The 21,281-nt window shown below is 34.7% G+C and overlaps 1 long non-coding RNA gene across 2 annotated transcripts; it reads left to right on the top strand.

The window, feature by feature from the left end:
• Positions 1-16,729: 16,729 nt before the first annotated feature.
• On the top strand, positions 16,730-18,962 carry LOC136227629 (uncharacterized). Of its 2 annotated transcripts, XR_010688164.1 has the most exons (4): positions 16,730-16,964; positions 17,070-17,183; positions 18,452-18,660; positions 18,936-18,962. It is a non-coding gene; the product is annotated as an uncharacterized lncRNA (long non-coding RNA). The 2 variants fall into 2 exon arrangements; XR_010688163.1 differs by lacking the exon at positions 18,936-18,962 and having other exon boundaries at positions 18,452-18,909.
• The last annotated feature ends 2,319 nt before the right edge of the window (positions 18,963-21,281 follow it).

Genomic DNA, 21,281 nt, shown 5'->3' with positions numbered 1-21,281 from the left:
TTAATCTTAAATCCACAAAGAATTCAATCTTCTCAAGCTATACTTGAAGGTTGAGTTAACCCAATGGATATGAAATCCAAGCTCTCAAAGGAGGCTATAAGTTTAATTCATCAAAAGTTGAGAACATTACAAAACATGGGGGCTTAAATACTCTCCCACAAAACCAAGAAAAAGACCCAAAAGCCTATGAATAGGGTTTTGGTTAACACATGGCCATAAGGGTATAATAGGGAAGGGGAAGTGTAGTAATTAAGTCACAATGGCAAAACAGTAAATAGAGTGTCACAGAAATGGTCCCCTCAAGGTGAGAACTTGGAGGGGAAGTATTCTCCAGGTCAAGACACGCCCCGCGTCTAGGAGTTACGCCCTGCATAGATGTGCTCCTGAACTTGAGGAGGCTGGCTCGAGCTCAGTACGCGAGGCATCCTGCGGATTACGCCCCGCGTTATGGGGCTCCTGAACTTGGTGGATCTCCGGACTCGAACCTACGCGAGGCGCCCAAGGGTTGCGCCCCGCGTGTTTGCTCTCCTGGACATTTTCTTGCTTGATGTGGTTCACTACGCCCCGCGTGGTGAGGGATGCGCCCCGCGTCACTAACTGGTATGACTTTTCATCCGAGACCACCATTCCCACGCCTTGCGTTCGTTTGGGCACGCCCCGCGTGCCCTCTGTCTTGGGTTGTTCCTTGCTCTCCTTGAGTGGGTTCTCCCGGGTGGCTCCTCGTTGTTCCGGACTCGGGTCTAGTGATAAGATGTCCTCATCATTCTCCCCTTCTTCGAAAGAGTCGGGTCCCGCCTCGGTGACTTTGATTGGCAACGTCCCCTCCGGCTTCCACAAGCTAAGATCCTGCACATTAAAAGAAGAAGACATCTTCCCAAGCCAATTGGGAAGGGTTAGTTGGTAGGCATTGGCACTCATTTTCTTGGTGATTGGGAACGAGCCGTACTTCCTCGGTCTCAATTTACTACTAGGGGCGTGCATGAGTCGCTCCATACCCAAGTACACCATTACTTCATCCCCCACCTCAAATTGCACATCCCTTCGGTGCTCGTCAACTTTGGCCTTGTCCCTACTATTCTTCTTCTCAATACTATCCCGCACTTCTTGGTGCATTTGGTGGTAGTCATTGGCCAAATTCTGGGCCGCCACACTCTTCCCTTCTACCTTCGGAATCTCCCCTAAATCAAGCGAATGGTTCGGGGCCTTGGTGTACACAACTTCGAAGGGTGACTTCCCGGTGGTCGAACTTACGGCGGAGTTATAGGCGAACTCGGCTTGGGCGATCACATAATCCCACATCTTGGGCTTATCCCGGCACTTGCTGCGTAACAGATTTCCTAAAGTCCGATTCACTACTTCGGTTTGCCCATCCGTTTGGGGGTGAGCTGTGGTGCTAAACTTCAAGGTAGTTCCTAGAATAGCCCAAAGAGTTCACCAAAAGTGGCTAACAAACTTCGTGTCCCGATCCAACACTATACTCTTTGGAACCCCATGTAATCTCACTACCTCACGGAAGAAAAGCTTAGCAATGGCGGTGGCGTCATTAGTCTTTCGACACGGGATGAAATGTGCCATCTTTGAAAACTTATCCACCACCACGAAGATAGAATCCATGCCCCGTTGAGTCCTTGGCAGTCCCAACACAAAATCCATCGAGAGATCCTCCCAAATAGTTTCCGAAATCGGCAAGTGCATACGTAATCCGGCATTGGTGGCATGCCCCTTGGAGGTTTGACAATTCTCACATCGCTCGACGATATATGCCACATCTTTCCTCATCTTAGGCCAAAAGTATCGGGAGCTAACCGCCTCCAAGGTCTTATCCCTACCAAAGTGGCCGCCCAACACTCCCCCGTGTAGCTCTCGGATCACTCTTTCTCGTATAGACGTGTTTGGAAGGCACAGTTGGCTACCCTTCATGAGAAATCCATCCACAAGCTGATATCCTCCCTCTTCGGTGCCCCTTCTACACTTCTCCCACTCAATACCAAAGTCTACGTCATCTTCGTATTCTCCCTTGATGTGCTCAAAATCTGTTAACTCCAAAGCCACGGTCTTCATAAGTGCAATCCTCCGGCTCAAAGCATCCGCCACCTTATTTTGTTGACCCGATTTGTGGAGAAGTCGATAAGGAAACTTATCCACAAACGCGGACCACCTAGCATGCATGGAGCTCCGGATTTGCTTTTGACTCCCCAAGTACTTATGGGCTTGGTGGTCGGTGTACAACATGAACTCCTTCCCAATAAGGTAGTGCTCCCACGTCTTGAGAGCCCGCACTACCGCATAGAACTCCTTATCATAAGTGGCCCATTTCTGCCTTGAGTCACATAACTTCTCGCTGAAATACGCTATGGGCCTCTTTTCTTGCATTAACACTCCCCCAACTCCAACTCCACTAGCATCACACTCAACCTCGAAGAGCTTCTCGAAGTCCGGAAAAGCTAACACCGGAGCGGTACTTAGCTTCTCCTTAATCAAGGCAAAACTGTTCTCTTGCTCATCTTCCCACTTGAAACCTCTACCCTTCTTCAAGCATTCGGTCATAGGAGCCACGATAGCACTGAAATTTCGGATGAACCGCCTATAGAACGTAGCCAACCCATGGAAACTCCTAATATCCCCAACTATTTTCGGAGTCGGCCATTCCCGGACAGCCCTCACCTTCTCTTCATCCACTCGAATCCCACTCCCACTGACCACGTACCCAAGGAACACCAAGCTCTCCATCACAAAGTCACACTTCTTAGTGTTGGAAAAGAGTTGGTTTTCCCGGAGCAAGGTTAATACAGTCCTCAAGTGCTCCACATGCTCTTCTAGTGTCTTACTATGGATGAGGATATCATCAAAGTAGACCACCACAAACTTCCCAATCACCGGACGCAACACTTGGTTCATCAACCTCATGAAAGTACTCGGTGCATTGGTCATCCCAAATGGCATCACAACCACTCATATAGCCCGTCACGCGTCTTAAACGCCATCTTCCACTCATCTCCCGCCTTGATTCGGATTTGGTGATACCCGCTCCTCAAGTCGGTCTTCGAAAAGACCTTGGAACCACTCAACTGATCGAGCATATCATCAAGTCGGGGAATCAGGAATTTGTACCGAATGGTAATCTTATTGATGGCTCGACTGTCCACACACATCCTCCATGACCCATCCTTTTTGGGTGTCAATAAGGCCGGCACCGCACATGGGCTCATGCTTTCCCTAACATACCCCATTTTAATCAATTCGTCCACCTTTTCCTTCATTACCTCACTCTCCTTGGGGCTCATCCGGTAGTGGGGAAGACTAGGCAAGCTAGCTCCTGACACTAGATCAATATGGTGTTGGATGTCCCGTAGGGGTGGTAACCCATCCGGTAATTCATCCGGGAAGACATCTCGGAATTCATTGAGTAATCTCCCCACTTCCTCCGGAACCTCTTCATTTTCACTTCCCATCCTTCCCGCCGGTGTGCTCGTCTTCACCATCACTACATAAACTGTTTGGCTTTCCTCACACTCGTTAATAAACGCCTTGTGAGTTGGGCAGACGATCAAGGTAGACTTCCCTTTGTCTTTGGGCTCCCCCGATAGAGGTGTTAGTACATATCTGATGCCGTCCTTCATAAAACGATAAGTGTTCTTTCTCCCGGCGTGGGTGGCGTCTCTATCAAATTGCCACGGACGCCCCAACAGTAAGTGACAAGCATCCATCTCCACCACATCATAATAAACCTCATCCCGGTACTCCCCTATCTCAAGAGGGACCTTACATCTTTGGGTGACTTTCATTGCTCCGACATCCTTGATCCACCCCACACTATACGGACTAGGGTGCACCTCAAGCTCCAATCCAAATCTCTTGGCTGCGGTATCACTAATAATGTTCTCTTGGCTCCCACTATCGATGATCACATTGCACTTCACTCCTTGCACTAGACATCGGGTTCGGAACAATTGGTGTCGTTGATCCGAAGCTACTCGACTTGAGACTAGGAGCCTCCTCACTACGTGTATAGCATGGTCCCCATCATACTCTTCCCCATACTCATCCTCAACGAGAACACAACAAACATCCCCCTCGTCATCATAGTCCTCGTCGTCCTCATACCGCTCAACCATGTTGGCACTTCTTCTCTTGGGGCACTCGTTGGAATGGTGGCCCGGCTTGTTGCATCAGAAACACTTGAATGGAGCCGGCTTAGCATAAGGGTTGTTGCCCCTAGGGGGTTGTGTCGCCTTAAAAGGCCTCACATCTCCACTAGGTGCCTTTTCCGTACTTGGCGCCTTGGAATCGCTTGAACTTGCGATTCCTTTACCCTTATCGATCCCCTTGGGAGCTCCTCTCCCTCCATAGGTACTCTCGGCCCCGGTCCTCCTATAACCTTCTCGACCCCTCAAGCTCAACTGTGCCTCGGCCTTCAATGCTAAATTACGGGCATCTTGCACCCGAATCACCATTTGCGTTCCAATCCGATCTTGGATGTTGTACCTTAACCCTTCAAGATACCTTGAAGTCTTTTGGCTCTCGGTTTCTGACAAATTAGCCCTTGCTGACAGCCGCAAGAACTCTGAAGTATACTCGTGCACACTTCTAGCACCTTGAGAACAATTCTGGTAGGAACTGTAAATGTATTGTTCATAGTCGGGTGGTAGAAACCTCTCCCGCAACATCGACGTCATCCTTAACCAAGACCTAATCGGTTCCCTTCCTCCTCTTCTTCTTCCCTCCTTCATGTTATCCCACCAAACTGAAGCTCCTCCTTTCAACCGGTAAGCTACTAACCGAACCTTCCGGTCTTTCGGTATTCCCGCATAGTCAAAGAACCGTTCTACCTCAAGCAACCAATCGAGGAAACCCTCTATGTCAAGTTCTCCCCCGAATGACGGTAAGTCCACTTTCAACTTGAAGGCATCATCTCTATCAAAATTTCCTCCATACCCCATTCTCACATTTGGTCCGCCTCCATATCCGCCCCTCTCATTACCTCGGCCCTCATACAGGTCATTCAAACCCACATTCCCCCTTTCGTAACCACCTACAACATCATTATGCATAATATCCATATTCCCGGCACGCACATGCGCGGGACCAACAACATCATTCACATGCACATCATGTCTAGGCCTACCATTCATGGCATTATCATCAATCCTAATCCCCATATTCCTAGCAATCCTAGGCATGTCATAATCATCAAAGAAATCCCCATCACTATCACTATCCACGTTTCTAATGGTTACGGGATTAGTCCGCCTTACCTCTTGAACCCGAGGGTCCATTGCTTGGGGTGTATAGGTTATCCGTGGTGGTGGTGTTGGTTGCCTTTCAAGCAGATGGCGGGTTTGCTCCTCTTGTCTCCGGTGAGGTTCTCCGGCGGGTTGGATGTGGCTATTCCGAAACTCAAGAATAAGCCTCTCCGTATCAAGACGCCTTTCTCTTCGTTCCGTTTCTTGTCTTTCTTCCAACTCACTCATCTTGTCATTTATAGCCTTCAAGCTTGATTCTAGTGCCTCAAACCTTTGTTCTTGGGTTCCAATGGCTTCGGTGGTGATACGTGGTTGAACCATCTCCGAGAAGAACACTCCGGTCAAGGAAAACGACTCGGCTCTGATACCAACTGATGTAGGGTGAAATCGACTGAGGATTTTAATCTTAAATCCACAAAGAATTCAATCTTCTCAAGCTATACTTGAAGGTTGAGTTAACCCAATGGATATGAAATCCAAGCTCTCAAAGGAGGCTATAAGTTTAATTCATCAAAAGTTGAGAACGTTACAAAATATGGGGGGCTTAAATACTCTCCCACAAAACCAAGAAAAAGACCCAAAAGCCTATGAATAGGGTTTTGGTTAACACATGGCCATAAGGGTATAATAGGGAAGGGTAAGTGTAGTAATTAAGTCACAATGGCAAAACAGTAAATAGAGTGTCACAGAAATGGTCCCCTCAAGGTGAGAACTTGGAGGGGAAGTATTCTCCAGGTCAAGACACGCCCCGCGTCTCGGAGTTACGCCCCGCGTAGATGTGCTCCTGAACTTGAAGAGGCTGGCTCGAGCTCAGTACGCGAGGCGTCCTGCGGATTACGCCCCGCGTCATGGGGCTCCTGAACTTGGTGGATCTCCGGACTGGAACCTACGCGAGGCGCCCAAGGGTTGCGCCCCGCGTGTTTGCTCTCCTGGACATTTTCTTGCTTGATGTGGTTCACTACGCCCCGCGTGGTGAGGGATGCGCCCCGCGTCACTAACTGGTATGGCTTTTCATCCGAGACCACCATTCCCACACCTTGCGTTCGTTTGGGCACGCCCCGCATGCCCTCTGTCTTGGGTTGTTCCTTGCTCTCCTTGAGTGGGTTCTCCCGGGTGGCTCCTCGTTGTTCCGGACTCGGGTCTAGTGATAAGATGTCCTCATCATTTTCATATTTGTAATCTATTTTTACACTTTTAAACTATTATATTTTGCGCAGTCGCAAAACATTTTGGTACCTTGGAGTAGCATTTTTTAATTCGATTTGGTTTGATTAAAATAAAAATATATTTGTTTATAAAGAAAAAGCTTCGAAAATAAGAAGCTAAAAAATTAAAAATATGGGTTTCATGGTAAATATTGTTATAAACAATTTGATGTCGTTATCGGTCAAATTTGATAAAATCAATCTAAAATGGCTAATGATGCCAACCATGTGGTTTATTTTATACCAAAAAGAACTCATAAGTACCAATCTACAAAAACGTGAAATTACAGTAACTGATTTTAACATAATCATAAAAATAAAATTTATGAAATAATTGCTAACTAATTTTAATACATACTATTTTAGTAAAAAATTATACTTTATCTTATTGCTCGGTTTTAAATTGGGTAGACAATCTTTATATCAAATTAAAGTTTTCTACGTATACTATGATTCGAACTCGAGATCTCTAGTTTAAATGATTTGAGGTCCTTAACTGATAAAGGTAATATTAATTGGGTTAGCAAAAAAAATAGTTAAATATTATATTATTGGTTTTTCAATATATTATTGAACAATATGAAACATTAAACTAATTTATAACCGATAAGAAATCTATCAATTTGTTTAATTATTTATTCTAATAATGATACATATATAATAGACACCTCATAAAATGACATATTATCTAAAAAAAACATATTGACTATTAAACAAAGTAAAACTTACTTTGTCAAAAATAAATTAAACATAGAAGGCATAAAGTAAGCATAGAATGCACAAATTAGCATAATATATTATAGAATAGTATGAAAAAAAATTGTAATTGTGTGTGCCTTCTATGATTACTTACTTGGTGTGTTTTCACCATTGGATGATGGATTAGAAAATTCATCCAATGGTGAAAACACACAAAGTAATACTTACTTTGTTAAAAACAAAATAAGCATAGCCTTTACCATTAACTTGAACGTGACATAACCTAGCGGGACATTTTAATATAGATAAAATCTAAAGTTAAAATTATAACCATGTAGGATTATTAGAGGAAATTATATCAGATTTTAATTTTTATTTACATTTATGAAAATCATTTTTATGTATTTTATTATTACACAATTTTAAATCTTAAAATATTAGAATATCACAATTTTAGTTTTGTTTTTATCAATTTTTCAGTTAGTCACTTATAGGAAAAAAACAGTTTTTAATTTTTTTTTTACCAAATTTAACATTTTAATAAATTTATTTAAGAGAATGAGATACTTATAAATAATTTATCAATCATAACTATTGTGTAATTTATCCTAATTATTATTCAATTGAGTGTTAACATATTTGAATTCGATAGTGAAATATATTAATTTATAAAAATAATATATATAATATGCTTAATATACTTAATTGGAATTTTGGAGTTTTCTTCTACCAATTGGTTGATATAGAGGATAACTACAAATATAGGTGTCCGCTATAGTTATTTAAAAAAACGCTGCTGCTTGGGGAGGGGGGGGTTGAACCTGAGACTCTATGTTTACACTCTACACAACTTACCACTGAGACAATTGCTTTCCTTGTAATTTATGTCGCGCGCTGATTAATATACTCTTGCCCTTTTAGCTTCTATTGTTTAATTTTGATGCATGCACTTATTAATATCGATTAAATATGCATAATAATAAATTATTAATAGAAAAAAAAGAAATGTGCATAATAATGAATTATTAATAGAAAAAAATTTAAGAACATGCTCTAATTTCTTATTTATTTAATTCATTTATATTCTTGTAATTTATATTTTAAAATGTTAAGGACGATGTTCTAAATATTGTTACATATGTTCTAAATTTTATAATTTGGGTTCTAAAAATTAAGTATAATGTTTAAAAAAAAGATATATGGATCATTTTTACATTTGTTCTATAATATAATTTATAACTCATATTCTAAATAACATAAAGTATGTTCTAAAAAATATAACGTATGTTATAAAGTTTATATTTTGTGTGCCAAAAATTAAGTATAATGTTCTAAAAATATCAATAGATATCTCGATCGTTTTTTCATTTGTTCTATAATATAATTTATAACTCATGCTAAAAAACATAACGTATGTTCTAAAAAATATGTCGTACGTTCTAAACTTCATATTTCGTGTTTTAAAAGTTAAAATATATGTTCTAACGTTTGTTTTAAAAAATATATAGTTTGTGTTCCAAAAATTTAGTATAATGTTCTAAAAAAATCAGTAGATATATGGATCGTTTTTTCATTTGTTCTATAATATAATTTATAATTCATGTTCGAAAAAACATAACACGTGTTCTAAAAAACATAACGTATGTTCTAAAAAATATGTCGTACGTTCTAAACTTCATAGTTCGTGTTTTAAAAGTTAAAATATATGTTATAACGTATGTTTAAAAAAAATATATTTTCTTATATAACATAAATTACAAAAAAAAAATATAAAGGAATTAAATAAATAAGAAATTAGAGCATATTCTTGGATTTTTTTCTATTAATAATTCATTATTATGCACTTTTTTTTTCTATTCATCATTTATTATTATACATATTTAATCGATATTAATAAGTGCATGCGTCAAATACTAAACAATGGAAGCTAAAAGGAGCGTGGTATATTCAGCAGCGCGCAATATTGTAAACATAAAAAGTAATTGGCTCAGTGGTAAGTAATATGGAGTTTGGATGAAGAGATCTAGGTTCAAATCCCCTAGGTAGTAATGTTTTTTATTTTTTATTTTCCTACTCGGTTCTCACCTAAGGTGAGTTCTCACCTAGGGGAGGGTTCTCACTTGATCCCTCCCCTATATATATATATATATATATATATATATATATATATATATATATAAGAGTTCTCTTGTGAGAACCCTTTCCTATGTGAGAACCACCCAAAACTACGTAGTTTTGGGTAGAAAAATTTTAAAAAAACACTGGCTACATGGGGGGGTTGAACCTGAGCCAATTGCTTTCCTTGTAATTTATGTTGCGCGCTGATAAATATATCATTGCCCTTTTAGCTTCTATTGTTTAATTTTGATGCATGCACTTATTAATATCGATTAAATATGCATAATAATAAATTATTAATAAAAAAAAGAAATGTGCATAATAATGAATTATTAATAGAAAAAAATCCAAGAACATACTATAATTTCTCTATATTTTTGTAATTTATATTTTAAAATGTTAAGGACGATGTTCTAAATATTGTTACATATGTTTTAAACTTTATAATTTGTGTTCTAAAAATTAAATATAGTGTTTTAAAAAAATAATAAATATATGTACCATTTTTGCATTTGTTCTATACTATAATTTATAACACATATTCTAAATAACATACCGTATGTTCTAAAAAACATAACATATGTTCTAAAGTTTATAGTTTGTGTTCCAAAAATTAAGTATAATGTTCCAAAAAATTAGTAGATATCTCGATCGTTTTTTCTTTGTTCTATATATAATTTATAACTCATGTTCGAAAAAACATAACACATGTTCTAAAAAACATAACGTATGTTCTAAAAAATATGTCGTACGTTCTAAACTTCATAGTTCGTGTTTTAAAAGTTAACATATATGTTCTAAAGTTTGTTTTAAAAAATATATAGTTTCTGTTCCAAAAATTAAGTATAATGTTCTAAAAAAATCGGCAAATATCTGAATCGTTTTTTTCATTTGTTCTATAATATAATTTATAACTCATGTTCGAAAAAACATAACGCATGTTCTAAAAAAACATAACGTATGTTCTAAAAAATATGTCGTACGTTCTAAACTTCATAGTTCGTGTTTTAAAAGTTAAAATATATGTTCTAACGTGTCACATCCGTGTCCTTAATTTTCCATTTATTATACCCGGAACACTAAGTTATATTATATTCATTTTAGGGTTAGTCGATTAATTGGGTGTTACGGGTATAGTTTGAGGGTAATTGCATATTTTTATAACAATTATAAGTTTAGGGCAAGTTTTAAAAGAAATTAGATTTTTGGAGAACCAAAGTGAATGATTATCCACTTAATTCAAGGCCTATATATAGCCTTATTTGAGACTTAAAAATCATTTTTATCAAACTCATGATTCTACATTAATCTTCCTCCTCCATTCTCTCTCATTTCTCCTCCACCCTCAACCACCACAAAAAACAGGGAAGCTCCACCATTTTGGGTGTTACCGGAGATCTAACCGTCCAAATGACCTCAAATTTTAACTGGAGACTCTAGACACATAGAAGCAACCTCTGACCAGAGGGATTTTGATTTGGAGGTGTGAGCAGAGAATATGGGCTAGGCAGATTTGGGACAGATTTTAGGGTTTTGGTGGTATTGTGCTCAAATCTAGGCTAAGGTAAGTAACTATCAACTAGTATTTTGGTTTGCATGTATATATATGTATATTAAGCTTTCAAACTCCATGCATGTGTTTCCTAAGGGTTTTCATAGAATGATTTGTGTATTTGTTGTTGATTTTTTAGTTGTATTCAAGGTTTGAAGGATATGAGTTTAAAAAGATGATTTTGGACAAATTTTGAACTATTTTGATGTTGAATTGGTTTTATCTTTATGTTGAATGGGTTTTACCTTGATGTTGGATTGTTTTCTCCTAAGAGTTTGATTAAGGGTTTAAGTGCTATTTGGGTTCAATTGATGTTGAATTGAATTTCTTTAAGAGTTTTAATGTTATCTTGGTTCAATTAGTGTTCAAATTGGATTTTGGTTCAATTAGTGTTCAATTGGAATTCTTTAAGAGTTTTAATGTTATTTTGATTCAATTAGTGTTCAATTGGATTTCTTTAGGGGTTTAAATACTACTTTAGTTCAATTAAGTTCGATTGATGTTGAATTGAGTTTCTTTAAGTATTAAATTATATTTCGGTTCAATTGATGTTAAATTGGATTTCTTCAGGGGTTCAACTGCTATTTTGGTTCAGTAAATGTTGATTTTCGATTTATTGATGATTGTAGTAAAATTGATCTATTTGATGAGAAAATGTTTATAATTGAAGTTTGGTTGGATTTTGGGTAAAGTTTGTATCCATCAGGAGTAGTCCGGACGGGTGGTTTGATATTTGAAGACCATGTTCAGTGAGGAACATGGCCTGTGTACACAGTCTTAAGACTTAGTCGGGTATTGGCAGCGAAGTGTTGGGTAAGACCAATACGGGATTAAGCATGATTAAAGAGACGTCTCGATTATGTTTGCGTGTTGTTGATTGATTTACGAGGGGATACTCGGTGATGGATACGATGTTGAATTTGATTCGAACTTTGGTTTTCAGTAAATGTTTATATAAGAATCATTACATTTCGATTAAGTTGATTTGAGATTATTGATTAAACTTCCGTTTTAATTCGATGTTGTTTACAAGTTAGTAAGTTTAGTGTTTGGTTTAGTTAAATGTTTTCACAAATGTATACATATAGCTATTTTACGTAAAAACTAGTTTCTATAGTTGATAGTTGCTTACTGATATTTTTGTCTCACATTTTCAAATGTTTTAATGTTTTTAGGTGAAGAAGTACGAGGTATTGAGGGAAGTGTTCGATACTAGGACGAGGATTGGTTACGGCTACGATTGTCCAAGTCGTCTTCTAGGGTATTGCATACCATTTTGTACATGTAGATATAGGCGTTTTTTTTGTGCTTGTGAATATGTAGGAACTTACATCGCCCATTTCGAATCGAATATAAAGTTGTGGTATGCCGGATTTTGGTTTGAATGTCCAAGTATGGTGTTAATTTGTGAGATTAGGCAAATTAAAAGTTAACAAGTTAGAATTGGAGTAATTTTCTACGTTTCGAACTCGTTTTGGTAAAATGCACGAGAAAAGAATTCGTATTTGGAAATTATAAATGATTTTCGACCTTTTACAAAGGTAAAAGTATATGTAGAAGATGTTTTTAAGTTCAAACATGATTTGTAATTCTTAACATTTGATTGTGAGATGTTACTTCCGACTCATTCACGTCTATGGTAACGTCTCACTGTCATATCCGATTCTATTTTGGATCGGGTTTGACATAACGTTTGTTTTAAAAAATATATAGTTTGTGTTCCAAAAATTAAGTATAATGTTCTAAAAAAATCAGTAGATATCTGGATCGTTTTTTTATTTGTTCTATAATATAATTTATAACTCATGTTCGAAAAAACATAACACATGTTCTAAAAAAACATAACGTATGTTCTAAAAAATATGCCGTACGTTCTAAACCTAATAGTTTGTGTTTTAAAAGTTAAAATATATGTTCTAACGTATGTTTAAAAAAATATATTTTCTTATATAACATAAATTACAAAAATATAAAGGAATAAAATAAATAAGAAATTAGAGCATATTCTTAGATTTTTTTCTATTAGTAATTCATTATTATATGCATTTTTTTTCTATTAATAATTCATATTATGCAAATTTATTTTTTTCTATTAATAATTCATTATTTTGCATATTTAATCGATATTAATAAGTGCATGCGTCAAATATTAAACAATAGAAGCTAAAAGGCACTAGTATATTAAACAGCGCGTGATAATATATATAAGGAAAGCAAATGGCTTAGTGGTAAGCAATGTTAAGGGTAGTTGAGAGGTGCCAAGTTCAATCCCCTTGTAGCAGGGGAGGGTTCTCACTTGATCCCTTATTTATATATATATATATATATATATATATATATATATATATATTACAATAATCCTGATGTGGTGTGTTTTTTTTTTCATTTATAAGAGAGAATGTGAAGATTGTTTTATTTATAAAAGTATTTGAATTGTTTGATAATTCTGATATAATTCTATAATAAATTACAGGATTAATACTTTATCGCTCCAAAAAGTTTCAATTCACCTTCTGAATTTTCAAAGTATCTTACAGTCTTCTCAACTTGAATAAAATGTTTAGTAAACCCTGAACTTACGTAATCAATTAATCATGCAGTTACAAAAAAAAAATTTAAATGCGAAAAAATGAATTGCACATATCTTAAAAAAATTAACACGATCAAGATCGGAATATAGGATAATTATAAATTTGGACCTTTTTGAAAGCTCATTTACATATTTAGTATAGTTCTCACACTTCTTACCAATATATACATTTTCACTTGATTTGGAAAAAAATACCTAACATTTCTCTTTCTCATCTCTTCCAGAAACGTTAACCGAAATCTTCTCCTTCTTCCTTCTTTGACAATAATCAAGAGAAACTCTGCATATATCAGACAACAATCAAGAGAAACTCTGCGTATGTCAGATGTGTTTTACTTATATTTTGATTTCAATTTCATTACAATATCATATATATAAATGATATATATAAGATGTACATGTCAAATTCAAATATGAAAATAATTTAGTTTTATGCATTTCGAAACTCTACATCCTATTAAAACTCTGTATTTTGTTTGAAATCTCGTAAAACAACATCTTTCTGCAATTCACGACGCATTTTTAAATAACACGACAGAGAATACAAACTATATTATGTCGCATTTGTCGTATTTTCAAAATGACAAAAAAAATTAACTACAAATCTTTTATATACATATGTCATATTTACATTATCACATCACAATAATGCTGTGGAGATTTTTTATTGGCCTAATGCTTCCCCAGCTGTCACGTCCGTGTCTAAAATTTCTAATCTTTATTTTTATAATAGATAGTTTTAATTAATTGTGAATTTAAATATACTATTGAGTTTAATTTATTGGGTTAAAGTTAATGTTTTTAGATGTAAAATTAAAAATTTTGGGTATGTTTTAAAAGAAGTTATAATCAAGAAGGACTTTTTCTAATTAATACATTAAATATTGATTTAAAAAGAAAATCCAGATTTCATTATATACCACTAAAAGAATTAATAACAATTTCTTAAAAAAAAAAATTAATAACAATACATTTGGTGGACAATTACATTTTTGTATAGCCAAATTCTAAGCTAATAAGCCAGGTGCCTGCTATGGTTAGGTGCCCGCTATGGTTACTTTGTTTTTTACAACGTACGGTTACTTGGTGTGGTTTTCACTATTGGATGATGGAGTATAAAATTAATCCAATGATAAAAACCACTATATCTAAATTTTATTTATTATATTATAAATGAAAAATATAAAAAGATAAAATAATAAATAAGATATCAAGTGTCAATTTAGAATACGCATGTCATATAATTATTAAAATCAGCCCTATAAAAGTGTATCTTTAGTGTTAAAAAGAGAGATATATATAAAAAGATATATAGGAAAAAAAGGAAGGTAGAAAGAAAGGGAAGAGGAGTCTATAAGAATAAATGTGAGGTTAGCTCATTATATATAAAAAGATTTCCTTAAAAAGAAAGGGGGCTTGTACAAGTATTAAGCATAATTCAACGAAGCAAGTTTTATACGGTCACGAGTTAGAGCGAAGAATATCATGTGGACTGATTAGAGGTGTAACACTTAATATATTGTGTCAAGCTCTTCGAATGGTCTACAAGAGGTAATGTTATTTTCACCTTAATATAGTCATAGTTAGACAGTTATATATTTTAGATTTAGATAGTCGCATATTAAAATAGACGATTAATTAGATGACCAATTAGAGGTTCGGTCACGGAAAGATTTGACACTAATAAAGTAGTAAATTGTTACCGTCTAAATTTTTATATATTGAAATAATAATAGTAATAATAATAATAATATAAAGAAATTGAAAGGAAAAATTTGTACGAATAGACTCGTAGCCGCGTCACGGGTCTAACTGAACCTTCGGTCGGAACTAAAGATACCAATTTAGTGTTACAGATTACAATTTCGGTGACAAACATAAATATTCTAATAGAAACGTTTGGTTTAAAATTTAATATTATATAATATTTAAGTGACTATAATTTATCGAATTAAAATAAATTATCAAATTACAAGGATTAATATTGATATTTGTCAAATTAGAAGGACTAATGCCGATATTTGCCAATTAAAGTCGGTTTAAAGTTGAATAATAAAAATTAGTAGAATAATTTGAATATAAAATTAGTACGAATAAGACATCTAGTAATTTAACAAGTCTAAGAGTATTCATAGTTCAAATGAATTATTCCGGTTTCGGTGATCGGAACTAGTCCGATAACAATATTTATTTTTAAGCGATATTAAATTTTTATTGATATAATATTTTGAGCTATTTTTGAAGTTTGATTAAATTATGAATTGGTTATTTTATGCGAGTTTTAATAATTTTACTTATATTAAAAGAATATTTAATTTAAGGGATCTTGGTATTTTGTTTATAAACTATTTTGAATAATTGTGATTATTTGCAAAACAGTAAATTGAAGGCAAATGGTTTTGTAGTTATGGAATTATTTGGAAATTTGATTTTGGAAAGAGGTGTGAACACATGATGATCTTATGATTTTTATATATCCATTTAGAGTAATCCGGAAGGTTGGTTTTGATATTTGAAGACCATGTTCAGTGAGGGACATGATCTGTGTACACAGTGTAAAGACCTAGTCGGGTATTGGCAGCGAAGTGTGGGGTAAGACCAATACGGGATTAAGCAAGGTTAAAGAGACATCTCGATTATGTGATATATGTGGTTATGGATTGATACATAAAGGGCGAAACTCTAGAATGGATATAAGGTTTTATGTTTTCGGTTCTGAGCTGATTTTGATATAAGGTTTTATGTCTTCGGTTATGAGTTGATTTTGATATAAAGTTTTACGTTTGATTAATTACGAGTTTGTTTGATTACGAATTTGGTTTGATAAATTGTTTCATTGATTACGGATTTGGTTTGATAAAACGTTTGATTGATTACGAATTAGTTTGACAAAACATTTGATTGGTTACGAGTTGTTTTTGTTTTGATCAAATACTGATATAATGATATCGATAATTATCTGTGATTTGGGTTGATTTGATAACGTGGTTTTCAGATTTTTAAGTTTAAGTTTTATATTGTCGAGTCGATAAAGTATTCGCGTATATTAAATAAATAATAAATAAATTTTAGACGCAGGTGAAGAAAACAGCTTGTTAGCGACCGTTTTTAGCGACGAGGTAAATTTCGGTCGCTAATTAACGACTGGTTTGGTCGCTGATTATACCCAGTCGCAAAAAAGTTGGGGGCAAATATTTGCGCCCTTCTTACCGAATAAAAAAAAGAAAAAAGAAATTAAAAATAAAAAGAAATTTAAAAAGAAAAAGAAATATAAAAGGAAGTTGAGAAAAAAGAAAAACCTAAATCAAATAGACCTAAAGCCCCCCTCTTCTCTCTTCTCTACTCTCGAGCTTGACCTAGCCGCCTCTCCTCTCTTCTCTGCATTCCGATCTCAACATAAGCCCTCTCTCATCTCTTCTCTACTTTTCGAACCTGACCTAAGCTCTCTCTCATCTCTTCTTCTCCGACCTAATCTCTCTCCTTTCAGACCTCCGACTCGATCCCTCTGCTTTCTATACGGCCTATTTTTCTGACTCTAATGGAGCATCTTGGAGCAGGTTAAACATTTTTTTGTGTTTGCTGGAATTTATAGGTAAATATGTTTCTCTAATTCAATCCTACTGTTTCTCCTATTAACTGTCATTTTTTCATTCGTATTTCAGTCTTGTGGTTGAGAATAAGGAGAGCCAAAAAAAGGAAATAGCAACAGAACCTCCTAAAATTCTAGGTCAGATCAAGTACGCATAAACAAATTTCTTGGACAAAGATGAGCACCGGTAAATTTAAGATTTCCAGTTATGTATTTGGTTGATGTGGATGCAAAAGTTCTATATCTTAATTATGCTTATGATTGTTTACTGATCCAGGGCTCTATTCACTATTTTTTAGTCCAAATACTGTGAAGGTTTGACAATAAAGTTAGTTCACGAACAAATAGAGGCAATTTATAGATTTTGAAATTTTTTAACCTATCAAAGCTTGCATTTGTTTATGGGTCTGATGCATAATCACCAAAAGAAAGTATTTGATTATTATTATCAATTTTGGAATAAACAATCTATCAGAGTGGTGCTTGTGATTTGATAAATGAAGTAGCTTTAGTTTTGACAACCAATATTTGTATAGTTGTGAACTTGTGATAGGCCAACAAGACACATGTGACTATTTGTTTTTTTGTCCTATTTCTATGGTTATTAGTTACTATTCATATTTGGTGATGGTGTTTGCATGTTCCAATATTGGGTGTGGGTTTTTTTTATGAATATATGAAATGAGGTATTAATTCATGTTGAAATTTTAATATGCAACAGGCTTGTGATTTTTATTTGCTGATTCATATTTCTGTCAAATTTGCATAAACTTGGTTTAGATTGACGTATCATGTTCCGACTCCATGGGACCTGTTACTGATGTTAATATGATGGGATATGCTAATAGTGATCAGATTGCCTCTGGTATTCATTTTAGGTTGCGAGCTCGTTCTTTTATTGTGGGTGAGCCACAGGGGAACCGCCTACTTTTCGTGAATCTCGATGCTTGTATGGCCTTACTTGAGCTTTGGAGACTGAATAAGGACTCATGCCTTAGTGAGAGTGAACTAAAAGAATTAGATGTAGAACTCCTAATTAATTTGATAGCATATTGAATGTACCTAGTTACCTTGATGTCTTTATGTTGGCTAGATCTATTGGAGATGGAATGTGATATGTCTTCATGAGTTCATGTTCACCAATTGGATTGAGTCCAAAAAAGAGTTGGATACAGACCACTGCCTCTTGCAGATGCCATTTCGGTTTTTAAGTTCTGATATGACTCTTGACACATGATTTTAGATATATCCAGTTTTTTAGAAGTATACCAAGAATATAGTTTGTTTAACCAAACCAGGACTTGCTCAATTGGCAAACTTGGTAGAATCATAAGTTCAATTCCTAGCCCTTTTCAAAATATGTGAATTTACTTAAAACTTGATATCCAAAGCAATATTTTTAATTTTTTTATCATTAAGGTTTGGTGGAATTACATTATGTGAAATATATGGCAGCTTTGGGGATCTTTACATTGAGAAGAATGTTGCTATCAGTGATATTCATACACATGCTGGTCCTGGGGGCTGTCTTCAATACATTGTATATATCGTGACATCACTTGGATTTGTGCGTCAATCCTTTGATGCTCTTGTAGATGGCATTGAGAATAGCATAATACAAGCTCATCAAAATCTCGGCGCAGGATCAGTTTTTGTGAATAAGGGTAAGGGTGATAACCAAGAGCATTTCATTACCTCTACTGCTTATCAAAAAGATCAAAGCTTTAAATAATAAATTTATGAGTACTTCATAAAATGGATGAAAAGAAAAATCATACTGGAATGGATGAGGTAGGTGATTTGTCCGTGCTTGAATTGGTTTTCTGGATTTCTTTTTTTAACAAATGCATCTTTAGAATCTCTTATCAGTCTAGTAGTGTGTTGCCTGGGACGCACGCTTTCTCTTGAGTAATTCTTTCCTCTTTTATCCATTGGGCAGTAATGAATCATGACAAATCATACATGTTATGCATGAATTGGAGTTGTCAATTGTAGTTGAGGTTGCTATTTAAGCATTGCTCTGCTTGTTAGGGTTGCTGTTCTTGCGATCAGTTCAATGCGGACAGAACCAATTTAACCAATTTATTAGCTGCTGTCAGAATTATGACGACCGATATCCTAGAAAGTGAAAGACGAGCGATTGATTGACAGAAGTTGGAGATACAAGAGCGATTGTAAAGAGAAGTTAATGTAGTTCTTAGATATATTTTGACATAATTTTATAGGTTAACCTTTTTATGATATAGAATTTTGACCTCCCATATCAGGGTAATCTAAATTTTGATATCTTGTGAGTTATATGATATATTTTGATACATTTAAGCATCATAAATTAATTCTTTCTGTTTGTTGTTGTATGTTGTAGTTAATTTATTGTGAAGTTAAAATATGTTTATAATATTATATTTAATAATCCTAATTGTAATTATAATAATTATTATATATAAAACTTATAAATTACGTCCAGCACATTATGACGAGATTGCCATCCAACCACTAAGACCAGTCAAAAAAATTTCTAAATTACTGACAAATATTCCGTCAGTAAACCAATCCGATAATAGGTAGATCTATCACATTAGCGACCGCTTTTAGTCGCAAATGTGGTCTGTAAATATTGCGACCACTCAGCGACTAAATCAGACAGTCGGTAAAGTCTGGTCGGTAAACTGCTTTAGCTACCGCATTAGCTACCAAAACTGCGGTAGCTAACTAGCAGTTTTCTTGTAGTCACGGTCTGAATAAGCGTTTTTGGTCTATTCCGAAATTAAGTTATGATGAGTCGGATTCGTAGATCGGGATGCTAAATATATTATGAATAGTAGCAGCAATAAAGAAGACATTCGATGATTTGGAGTGGTAAAATGACCAATTTGGATAAGTTAAGGGGATGGAGAAGCATTAAGCCTTTTTTTATTTGTAAAAGTATTTGAATTTTCTAATAATTCTGATGTAATTTTGATGGTAAAATATGATTTAAAATCCAAAATGACTGTTGATCTTATCTATCTACGGATTATATTATCATTATTTTGAATTAAGTTTGAATAAAATTATCCTAAAATAAGATATTTATCCTATTAATATTAATATGAGAGTTGTATTTAGTTGTTATTATCTCTGAAATCTATTCTATAGCAATGCCATTGGAATCGAATGCAGCTCCGTTACAAAGTCCCCCTCTCCCTCCGATTCGGGCACCAACACTAAGAAAAACAATAATACTGCAAGAGGTAACATATATATATATATATAATAACTGAATGAATTTGTGTTTAATTTGTGAAATTTGTATGGTGTATATATAATCACATCACAATGTTCCCTGGCGATGTAGCAATATCATTAAATTTGAATGCTCCAGAATCAGAAGAAGAAGAAGTGAAAGTATTTCCGAAGCTTTTAATTTTTAATGTTGTATCGTATCTTTTCGGAGCTATTATAATATATTTCTTCCATGAATGAATCCGTAAGTTTTTGTTTTCTTAGATTTAATTAGTAAGTTAATCATCATAGTCATAGAACCGATCTTATTAACCAATAATAATAATATTATACATTAGTTCTCTCATATGGAAGACCTCTCTTGAGAATATACTATACTGTCTCATTTATTAATATATGTTCTTAATCATTTCCTAAACTCATATCATTTGTGAGTTTGTGAAATGGAATTCTTTATATAAATAAAATATTTTATTACTATGGATGTTGGAATACATCTGAATATTTTCTTTAATATTTTATAAATACATTTAGGTATTTGTATTACTTTTCATTTAATTAGTAAATTCAATAACAAAAATAATAACTTCTGCTCCTCCTTTCTCCAAATCAATATTCTTTTTTTTTGTTTTTTTTTTTTTTTTTTTTGATGAAAATGAGTACACCATTCCATTGATAAGTACACCTTTTTATTTTGTTTTAATCCCATTTGTTAATATTATCCATTATTTATTTTACTCGCATATTTATTTATTCATTTCAATATTCTACAATATATATATAGGGGAGGGATCAAATGAGAACCTCCTCTTAGACGAAGACATTTTCTTATGGTGAGAACACTCAAAACTACATCGTTTTGAGTATAAAAATCAATAAAAAAACACTTTATGCTGCTAATAGGATTCGAACCTAAACACTTCCATCTACAAACCACCCTACTCACCACTAAGACAACTACTTCTCTTGTTCCTTATATCACGCGCACTGCTTAATATACCATTGTACTAGTAGCTTCTATTGTTTAATATTTAACGCATGCACTTATTAATATCGCTTA

Source organism: Euphorbia lathyris, chromosome 4 (genome assembly GCF_963576675.1).
Source record: "Euphorbia lathyris chromosome 4, ddEupLath1.1, whole genome shotgun sequence".
Taxonomy (NCBI): Eukaryota; Viridiplantae; Streptophyta; class Magnoliopsida; order Malpighiales; family Euphorbiaceae; genus Euphorbia; species Euphorbia lathyris.
The sequence above is the reverse complement of the archived record's forward strand: the minus strand, read 5'-3'. Positions and strand labels throughout refer to the sequence as shown.